Consider the following 10,981-nt stretch of genomic DNA (forward strand, 5'->3'; position numbering starts at 1 on the left):
ACTTTATTTTCTTTTTGAAGGAAAATTACTCGTTGACAAGTCAATTCCGCATAGTCCCTAGACTTATCTCGGAACTTGCTCTGATACCAACTGTTACGGACCTGGAAATTACGCCTGGCACGCCTGGGCGCGCAGACCATTAATTCTCCGATGCGCCATGATGAAGATATGATCCGGGCCTTTAATCTATACAAATGCACGTCCATCTGCCCTTGCAAGCATGCTCGTCGAGCATGATGCAACTAAATTAGCTTCCGCACCGTTCCAACTTACCCCTGTTCTGCGAAGGTTTTAAAGAATTTAAGGCTACGGTCGATGCACCTCGCATGCATCACTGGTTTTCGAGTCTTTTCCAGACCTAAGGGATTCTTGGACTTGCACATAGGCCATTAACGACCTAACTCTATATGCCTTAGGATTATGCAAGATCCGCTAACTTGCATATCGATCAAGCTTACTTTCCGGGCCATTTCCCAATGCGCCATTGGTACATGCATAAGTCATACGGATTGATAGGAAGTATGAGCATCCAAGAAATGAAATGAAACTAGGCTCATCAAGTTTGGCCACAATCATCTCTTGCATCAATCTACCGATCCAGATGATATGATAGGCTAAAATGTCGCAATCATCTCACAATTAGATGATATGAGCGACAAGGTGCTGGACCGGAAATGCTGCAACTCATTGCGGCTTCCTACGTACCCTTCCCTACTCTAAAGGGATCAACCACGGACCGTGGTTCATCCTCGAAGGGACAAAAGCTTAACCCAACTCGTTTGCAAGGTCGTGGCTTGGAAATAATGTTAATGGTCTGGTCCGTGTATGTCGTTTCGTAAAATGGAACAATGATTATGCATTATCGGGTCCGCGGCATGGCATAATGATGTCTTCGCATCATATGCCCCGTTGGAAAGGATACGCTGCTATAAATGAATGTTACACATCATTTATACTCTTTTGGCTAAGCTATGATGCTTACTTGGTGCATGGTCCGCATATGCACCTTCAACCAAGTACCCCTCCCTATATATGTTAACTTGCAATTTCTACAAGTGTGGAAAGGGGACCATATTGACATGCCTGCTTCACTATTCATGTGCAATGATTGCATATAATGATTGCATAATGATTGCGCAGCACTCGCTTCTGCCGTATTGCACAATGATTGTGCAATACTTGTTCCGGCATCACACAATGATTGCGCGACATTCTCTCTACGTATTGCACAATGACTGTGCAATATTTACTTGGCCAGCCCTCTCTGGCCTAATGCATCATGATGATGCAACATTGTCTCTAGGACAATATTCCTCTTAACGTAACAGAAGCTTTGGATGAAGCTTCAACCCATGCCATGGCGCATCTTTTAGCATGTGCCATGCTGAAAACACGGAGTATTATAGTAAAAGTATAATACCGAGAAATCCGATAAGAGAAAGAGAAGGAGTACCGGAGTAAGACAAATACAAGTATGAGTAAGATCCGATTAAATCGTAAGAAGGATGGTTTTTCTCGGAATTAAATTCCAACCATTTAGTTTGTTTTTCTTCTTTAGAAAAATGTTCTTCCAAAATAGGAGTTATTTGCTCAAATCTCTTGTAACTAGTGATGAAGCTTACGTCGTTAAAAGGACCATCGATGACGTTTCCCTCGCTGTATAAGTTGAAGATGAAGATTTCATCGCCGGTATTAACAAAGATGAAGATGTCATCGTTGGAGAGCATCACTATTGATCTTAAAACCCAACCTGATAACCAAGAATCGCCATTAAAGCGAAGATAAACCTTAAGAGAGAAGATAATACCAGCATAACGGTGTAGATAAGTAGAAAACGTATAACAACTAAATTATTCTATTAACTAACTTAAAAAAACAAGAAATAATGAAGAAATCTGCACAAATCTAGTCTATTGTTCTTGATGGTTTTGTTGGATAAGAAAAATGAGCGAAAAAGAGGAGAGAGAAAACGTTTTGCTTTTCGATATGTTATGTTTCTAAAGCTCAACAACATGCAGAACTCATAATTTTTTATCATTTATTTATTTGTGAGAATTTGTAATTGTTATCGCCTCCATGACCGGCACTTATATCTTTATCGAACAATATCGTTGTGTTGAAATCTTTACCAAGCTTCTTCAATAACTTATAAAGACGCTCTCAAGTACACTGACACCCTTCCGTTTAAATAATGAATGACGGTGCTTCTAAATCATAATTTGAACCAATTGCGCTTCTAAATCATAATTTGAACCAATTGCTACACTTAAAAGAAATAACTATTAATAGAAAATCAGCTCTTCTTTGATTGAATAGTTTACCTTTCTAGTTTGCTCCAACAGCTAAGAAACCAATTTAACTTTATATTTAACCACATTTTTCGTTGGCCTCAAACTACAAAAATCCATCACCAGCTTTTAACCTTTATGTATATATACTGTTAAGGATTATTGGTTCAATGATTGTTTTGTGTCAAGATATTTCGCAAGACCAAAGAGTTGAGGAACCCAAGCTTGGACTTTTATTTATTTTTACAGTTTAAGGATTTGATTTTCAGTGCGTTCTGATTAGTAGTGGTGGGCGGTGGTGGATGGGTGCGTTGGAGAAAAAAATGGACCTTTCAGTTTGGAGGGTGTTAAGATATGAAGGTCGCATTATCGATCTGCACTAATGGACTTTATGTACATGCCAAGCCTCGGGGGTGCGTTGCAAAATTTTATGAAGCGGAAGGAGTCAGTTGCTTTTCCTCTTTCATTTTTTTATTTTTTTTTATTTTGAAGTATATATATTATTAAAAGAAATTAGATTACAACTCGTCGTGGGTATGTAGTACTCATGGAGTCCTGAAATAAAATGTGACTAATAAAAGACAGGATTGCTAGGTTACATATTTTGGTTGATGAATATCCTGTTTGGCTTCCGTCTACTGCATGATTGGTCATTCCGTCGGCTGCTTGATTTCCTTCCCTGTAGTTGTGCTGAATAGCAGCTTCGGGATCTGTTGAAGTCTACTTTTTATTTCTTTAATCATTCTTCTATGTGCCAGGGGGGTATAGGAGCTGATGAGCCACAGAAGGCTCTCTGAGTCGGTTTCAAAGAGAACTCTTGGTCATTGTCTCTCTGTTGTTGTTCTTGAGGCCAATAGCATAGCCAAAATTTCTGTAGTTAATGCAATCGTAATTCCCAGTGACTGAGTTAGAGCTATTAAAGTTTGTGCCTCGGAGTCTCTGTAGAAGAACCCTGCTCCCGCAAATCCTGGGTAACCTCTGGCTGCTCCATCTTTGTTAATTCCTTTTGACTTGCCGATCTCTAAACTAGTTAGGAAAAACCCGTTAGCACAGCGAGTCAAACTGATCTTAAGAGTCGGTCTTTTAGCTAAGATAGGCTCTAAATGACCTTAACTGGTAAATGACTTTTTTTAATAAGCTCAAAACTCGCGTTAGTAAGTGTGTTGTGTTTCTAAAGCTCAACAACATACACAAATTATGATTTCTGATAATTATCTAAAGAACACAAAATTTGTCCAATAGCCCTTAAACAATTTTTCCTGGGTGAAAAAGACATGTAAAGTTTGACAATTTTTAATTGTACAAGAATTAAAAAGATACTTTTATATTATCCATTTTAGGTATTCCACTGAGAATTTTGTTTATTAATTAACTGGAACGGACCAATATGTCATTGTCTTCTTTAAATGTTGTAGAGACCTTCGATTCAAAGAAGAACATGCTTTTTCATCCTCAAATATATTTTCTTTCTTATCCTCCAATAACTCTTCCTGAATTAGCTGATGATAGATAATACCGGATTGAATGAGGACTGCAAAAACATATATTCCAGAGTCAGAACTGCAAAAATAAGTCTTGATTTAGTTTGTATTTCATATATAAATGAACTATAGTAACATGTTTCAACACATGATGAAACCTGGATAAAACTAGGCTCATCCATTGACAACACATGATGAAACCAATTTCATCTAGTGATGACACATAGTAAAACCAATTTCATCCAGTGATAACACATGATGAAACCAATTTCATCCAGTGGCAACACATGATAAAATTAGGCTAATCCAGTGGCAACACATGATGAAACCAATTTCATCCAGTGATAACACATAGTTAAGATGGAAAATTCAAGAACTAAAACCAAAACCATTTTCAAATCAAATATAATCAAAAGACAATTAGGGTTTCGAAACCAACCAATTTGAGCATGTTCTTCATTTCAAATCTTTATGAAATTGATTTTACGTAAACCTAAATTCTTTAAGTTTATGAACTTTTGAGAAATTTCAATTAAATTAGGGCATTTTATGAATTTGGAGAATTTCAATTAAATTAGTGCATTAAAAAAGCTCGTTGTGGATGGTGGTGGGGTTAGCGTCTGTGTCGATGATGGTGTTAGAGAAACATGATGATTTCAACGACGGTGGCGTTTGTGGTGGTGTTGTCGGCGACGGTGGTAGAGGAAGATGATGTTGGGGCTTTTGGTGGTGATGGAGACGGTATAGGTAATGGAGGAAGATGATGTATTTGGTGGTGCTCGTGTTTTGTGGTGATGGAGATGGTGAAGGAAGATGATGTTGATGATTGAGATGAAGACCGATATTTTTGAGAAAGAAGGTTTGGTCAAGGGTATAATAGTTAGGAAAACAACTATTTTCCTCTCGTACGTTTCACCCAATACAATATTTTACCCGTCCATTACGACCAGGTTTGTTGGACACTCGTCCATTTTACCCAATTTCTCTACGAAGAAGTAATTATTATCACATGTGGTTGCATTGACATGTTTACGTAAAAATTATTTCTAGCCCATTTAACTTTTTTTGTGTATAACCCACCATTAAGATGGTCAATATATAGAGCCCATAATTAGTTTTAGTATTAGTATTATTACATACATAATCTTTATCTAAATTAGGAGAAAAATATTGTATTTAAATAAGTAATAATTACATTTTGAAAAGTCAAAATACCAAATTAAAAACAATCCCTAAACTAACGTTTCTTTCCTAGATTAGGTTAACAAACTAATTAATAAAAAAGTGTTTATCTTGTTTAATGTGATAAATGAAAATCTACCTCCCTATAAATTCTACTTTCCTATTTTAATTTTATTGTCAAAATAAATTTTACAAATTAAAAATATAATATTTCCTTTTTCTAAAAACTACCTTACAAAAAAAAAAAATTATCACCTCTAATATAATTCCAATTATCACACCTAAAATAATTTCAATTATCTCTAATTATCACACCTGAGATAATTCCAATTTTCACGATATGAAGCTGGTGAGGGTTCCAGTAACTCCAATTATCACCAAAATTGATAAAAATTCCAGTGATGAAAACTCTAGTTTTCACCTATGAGATAGTAATCGGTAACAAATCCAATGGAAAAACTCCATTTATCACTCTACGTGATTCATGATTTTCATAATTATCACCAATTCAATGTAACCCTAAAAAAAATCATGCAGCAAATTAAAGACCTAAAATCTTATTGCATAGCTAACTAGTTGGTCCAACAAATGAAATAAATTTTTGAAAACCTTGAATTTTGGTGTTTACAGTAATATACCATGGGTACTCGACGTGAATACAAGTGGAGGAGATTTAACTTACATCAGGATAACAAACTAAGCGTGATGTAGTTTTTAACAACTAAAATCACGATAACAACTATGCCTTCAATAATGGAAATCAATTAACTGACCGTGAAGAATGAAACGTTTTTCTTTTGCCGCCCATAAATAACGCATTAATCAATTGACCATGAAGACTCAAAATAACAATTATTAATACATTTGTTAGTATTATGGATAAAGGTTTATTTAGTCTTGTTGTAAATTGAAAAATTTAAAACTATTAATCTTATTCGTAGATCTAACATTTTGGACTAGAGATATATACCATCTTATTGATGGGTTTATGAAAGAAAGAAAATTTAAACAGGGGTTCTTAAAAATTTCCACATTTTCGGAATATCTTATAAAGATGCTCTCAAGTGTATCGAGATTCTTTCAATCTACACAACAACGAGCATTTGTACCTCTGTTTAAATGATGAATGACAAGGCTCCCGAATAATAATTTGAACCAAATGATATACTTGAAAGAAATAATAACTAACCGAAAACCAGCTTCATCACTAGATTACCTTTCCAGTTTGCTCCAACACCTTAAAAATTCATTCAACTTTTTATTTAACCATGTATTAGGCCTCAGCTTCCAAAAATACATCACTAGCTTTTATCCTTTAGAGAAATTTATTCTTATGACTCTGAAAATTATGGGTGTTAATCTTTTGGTCTCAGGGTTATTTAATAAAATTTGCAAATTATTTTGATGGTCCTGCAATATTATAACTGGTTTGCATATTGCCTGCACATAAAACTAGTGCGCATATTACCTGCACGCTATAAAATATGAAGAAAATTTAAAACATTATGTACAAAAATCAGTGTGTATATTTCGTGCACATAAAATTAGTGTGCATATTGTCTGCACACTACAAAATATGAAGAAAATTTTTAAAATTATTTAGAGAATAAAAAATTTCATGAAATGAAAATTTGATAATTGTATTTACGCTCGTTGTGTAGCTCTTTCAAAAAGCTTTCCAAATATATAAAATTTGTTGAATTCTTATATATGATTTGTGGGATATGTTATGTTTAAGTTGGTATGACGATTATACCCTTAAATTTATCATTTGATAACATCATCAAACATCTTTATCCAAATGACCCTCCTTCTTTTTTAAGATCATTTCAATAAAAATGGGATAATTTTTTTAAAATTGAATTCTAAGCCAAAGGCCAGTTGAGTAAGAGAAAATGAGGGGAGGGTCAAACACTTAATTCCCACTGTCCTTTATATCTCCTAAGTAGTCGCTCACTCAACTTTGTCGGTAGAAACATAAAGAAAATTTGATTATCGGTTCAATGATTATTATGTGCAAATTTTACTATCATTCTTTCTCCTTTTGAAGCAAAATTTTTCTATACTGATACGAGTATCTTTTCCCCTTCAAAATAACAAAGTACAAATATTTTAATCTTGATCAACAAACACAAATCCTTGTACCCAATTGTCTTCTTACACAAATCCTTCAAACCAAAAGAAGAAGAACCATTTGTCAGTCTTTGGTCAAAATTTGCATGTTTATTCCTTGGTAAGCCTATTCTTATGCACATGCCAAAATGATCGTTTGTACCATAATATTTGGGGATACATATCGACTAAGACTAGCCTTATAAACAGGAACACTTGCGGCCCATACCGGACAACCTATTTCCGACGGTTTGTTTCCGCCAGTCCATCTCTAAGCCCCAGAAAAAAAGTTCTAAGAACACCCGGATTATTTGGGTTACAAGTTAGCATAATTGTATAAGTACAGGGACTCAAAACCCTAAAAGGGGAGGGGGAGAAAACCCTATAGGGGAATCCAAAATCCATTGTAATCTAATCAATAAAATTTCTCTCAGTTGGGAGATTCATCCGTGGACGTAGGCACAATGCCGAATCACGTTAAATCTTTCATCTTCTTTGTTTTTCTCTCAATTCGTTTCAAACCCTATTTTTACCTTAATTTTCTATGATCATCATCAAATCATTGTGTTTGTGCCTAAAAGTATTTTTGGTAGAAATATTGACGTTTTTACCTTAATTTTCTATGATCATCATCAAATCATTGTGTTTGTGCCTAAAAGTATTTTTGGTAGAAATATTGGCGCCGACTAAAGGGACGCGAGAAAAGAGAATCGTGTTCTCCCAATAAGCTGCAGATCGGTCATAAACACAAAAAAATCAAATCATATAAGAAATAAAAATCTATTTGTTCGTCTGATCCTGCTGTTAATCAAAAGGTAGAGTCTCTTTACAGTTCGTATTGCTAATGGTGGAAGGAGAGACACACATGGAGAGATGAAACTATGGAGAAAAGCTTTATAATCATGGAGCAGTAATCAACCGCAAGATATCCAGTTCAACAAATTCATGTTTACAACAAACTGGAAAACTTTGCAGATGTTGGCCAAGTCATGGAGATAGCTCTGGCCGTCAACGCCAGATCTGAAAACCTACATCCATTGGTTTCTTCAAAATAGGCGCGATGTCAAATACAGACGGATTCACCTTAGCCATGCGACGCTACTTATCTCCTCCATCTCAAACTGGTTTGCGTATCTTTAAGCCTTTTAATTATTTTCATTATACACATGATGAAAACATAAACTACGGGCTTACAACTTAGCTTTGTGGTATGGATTTTACCTTAAAGATGGATCCATACTTTGTGGTGATTTGAACAGTCAATAGTGATTCATACTTTGCTAGCGCTACATAGCTTGACCATTAGTGCTATTCAAATTAGCTGCATATTCTTGCTGATGACGACATGGATTCAATCTCTACATAAAGCTACATAAACTACGTTTCTAGTTAATTATTTAAGTCATAATTTTGGCTAATATCCATGATATGCGAGTACAAGCAGGGATGCGAAAGGATTTGTAGTTGCAGTTTATGATATTCCTAGCCAGAGGAAGATGTGAGATTTCCTAGTTGAGTTACTTTTGTCAAAGACGACAACACAGCTCAGGTTCATGACTACGACCAAACACAAGGTGGAAAGTATGCTATATTCAAAGTCATCGCATAGAAAGAGCCTTATGTTAGACGGTCTTATAGGTGATCATGCTGATGTGATGTATAAACTACATTTAAAGCATTAGTACTTCCAATACTCCCCCACTGCGAGTCCTTTCCATTTTAATCACACTATTTATTTCGCATATTGCACTTAGCAAAATGTGAACAGTTCACATTTGTGAGACCAACAAGGTGACAAGCCTTAGACACTCTCGGTTATTACCAAAAATTATCACCACGTTATATGCCCTTGTTCTTGCAGAGTGTGGCTTAAATTTCCAGGGAAAGGTGGAATATTTTTTGCCTCAAGTTCTCTGGTTATCTCTCAATAACATCTTCAGCAATATTTCTACATTTTGTGATTGGGATACTGACATTTTTTGTGGAATGTAAAAAGCTAACCAATTAGCTCCAATATAAAGGATATTGGATTCCAACACTAAAGTAAACATATATTGCTCAAGAACAGAAGTGATGGTTCGAGTCTTGCGCGAGTTATGGCAGCATGGTTAACGCATCTCTACGCGAGCTGAGAACAGTAGCGACGGTTCGAGTCCTAGGCGAGTTCCAGTAGTAGAATTAGTCTTCCCACACATATTAAGAGTTGTAGCGACCCTAGTCCTACTCGAGTTCTTAAAATTCTGCGCGAATCTTGAGTAGTGGGATTGGCCCCCGCGCGAATTCAAGGTAGCAGAAAACTCGAATTTTCGATTCATGCACGAGAGAGATGCAGCAAGGAGGTGCACCCTTGTGCGAGCATTTAGCAGCATGGCATTTGTTGGGGGCGAGTTACATATCACTCCAACTACGACGACTGTTGATACATGAAAATAATCAACCCTAAATTGGGTAGGGACTAGGCCTAACCCATTGAGATGGGATATTCTAGTCTATCCAAGGTTATATTAAGGGTGATTGGGCCTTGATCTAAGAAAGAAGGCCCTTTAGGGTTTAGTATTAACTTAAGGAAAGGGAAATGGTAGTTAAGTAATATGTTGATCTTATGGGAACTTATCCATAAGAGGATCATTATAAAAGGAAAGAGGGTACACTTCTTGAGACTATAATTAATTCCCCATTACTTCCATAACAATATCTTCTCCTTGGGAGTACTTTTGTGATTAAGGTTAGTTCCTCCTTCCCACATTCTACCCAACAACATTGCGACCACAGTGGGAGGTTCTTAGCCGCTTTTCCAGTATGATGCTCCCAAGTTCGAGCCAGGAGGTACCAAAAGGTGGCACACATCCTAATCCGGACCATGTCACCTTAGAAGAAGTCCAAGGAGAAAGTGATGAAGAGATACATTTCCGAGCGGTAGTCACTATGCCCATTGTACAAGGTGCAGGAGGACCCCAGGGCGCTGGAACATCTAAAAGGAAAGGAGAAAGTGCTAAAGATAAGACTACAGTCGAAGCAAGTGAGCGAGAAATGTCTGAAATGCAGGAGGAGTTTGACACATCTATCAAGAGACAGCAGGAATTGCGTGGACTCTTAAAGCAAGCGAGGGAGCAAAACGCGGTAACACCAAGAATGGTCAATGCTAAGAACGCAATCCCGGGCATGAATGAGGATGCAATTGAAAAATATTTGGAGGCTAATTATCGAGTGATAAAGTATGATGCATATGATTCGCTAGAATCACCATACTCGGCGGAAGTCGCTGACTATTTATACCTGGAAGATTATACATCTCCAAAGTTCAAAATATATGAAGGAAAGGGAAACGCGAGAGAGCATATGAGTCGCTTCATGTCATCTATGAATGCTTACGCTCAGGATGAGAGTTTGTGCATGCGGGAATTCCCAAAACCTCTGACCAATAATGCCTTTTCTTGGTATGATAATCTTAAACCCGGAAGCATCAGTTCATGGCCCGCCATGGTCTAACTCTTTTTAAAGAAGTTTTATTCCGCACAAACGAGAGTCACAGCAATAGACTTGGGGAGATGTACTCAGCGGGTGGCAGAAGAGATCGGAAAGTATATTACTCGCTTTCGAGATTTTACGCTAGAATGTCACAAAGACATCCTTGAAGAACGATTGGTGGAAATATATATCCTAGGGATAGACACCATCTTCCAATTGAACTTGACGAACTTCAAATTACAAACCTTCGTAGAGGTCGAAGAGGCTACAACCCGGATATCAGACTGTGCGGATGTTATGAATTCTGGGAAAAGTGGACACAATTAGCAATTATATTCTGTTAACGCTGCATCCAATGACCAAGGAAGCGACAGAGGAAAGGGTGGAGCTGCTGCTTTTGGTCCTTACCGAGGAGGACATTCCGGCATGAGAGGGGGAAGAGCGGATGGA

Source organism: Papaver somniferum, chromosome 7 (assembly GCF_003573695.1).
Source record: "Papaver somniferum cultivar HN1 chromosome 7, ASM357369v1, whole genome shotgun sequence".
NCBI lineage: Eukaryota > Viridiplantae > Streptophyta > Magnoliopsida > Ranunculales > Papaveraceae > Papaver > Papaver somniferum.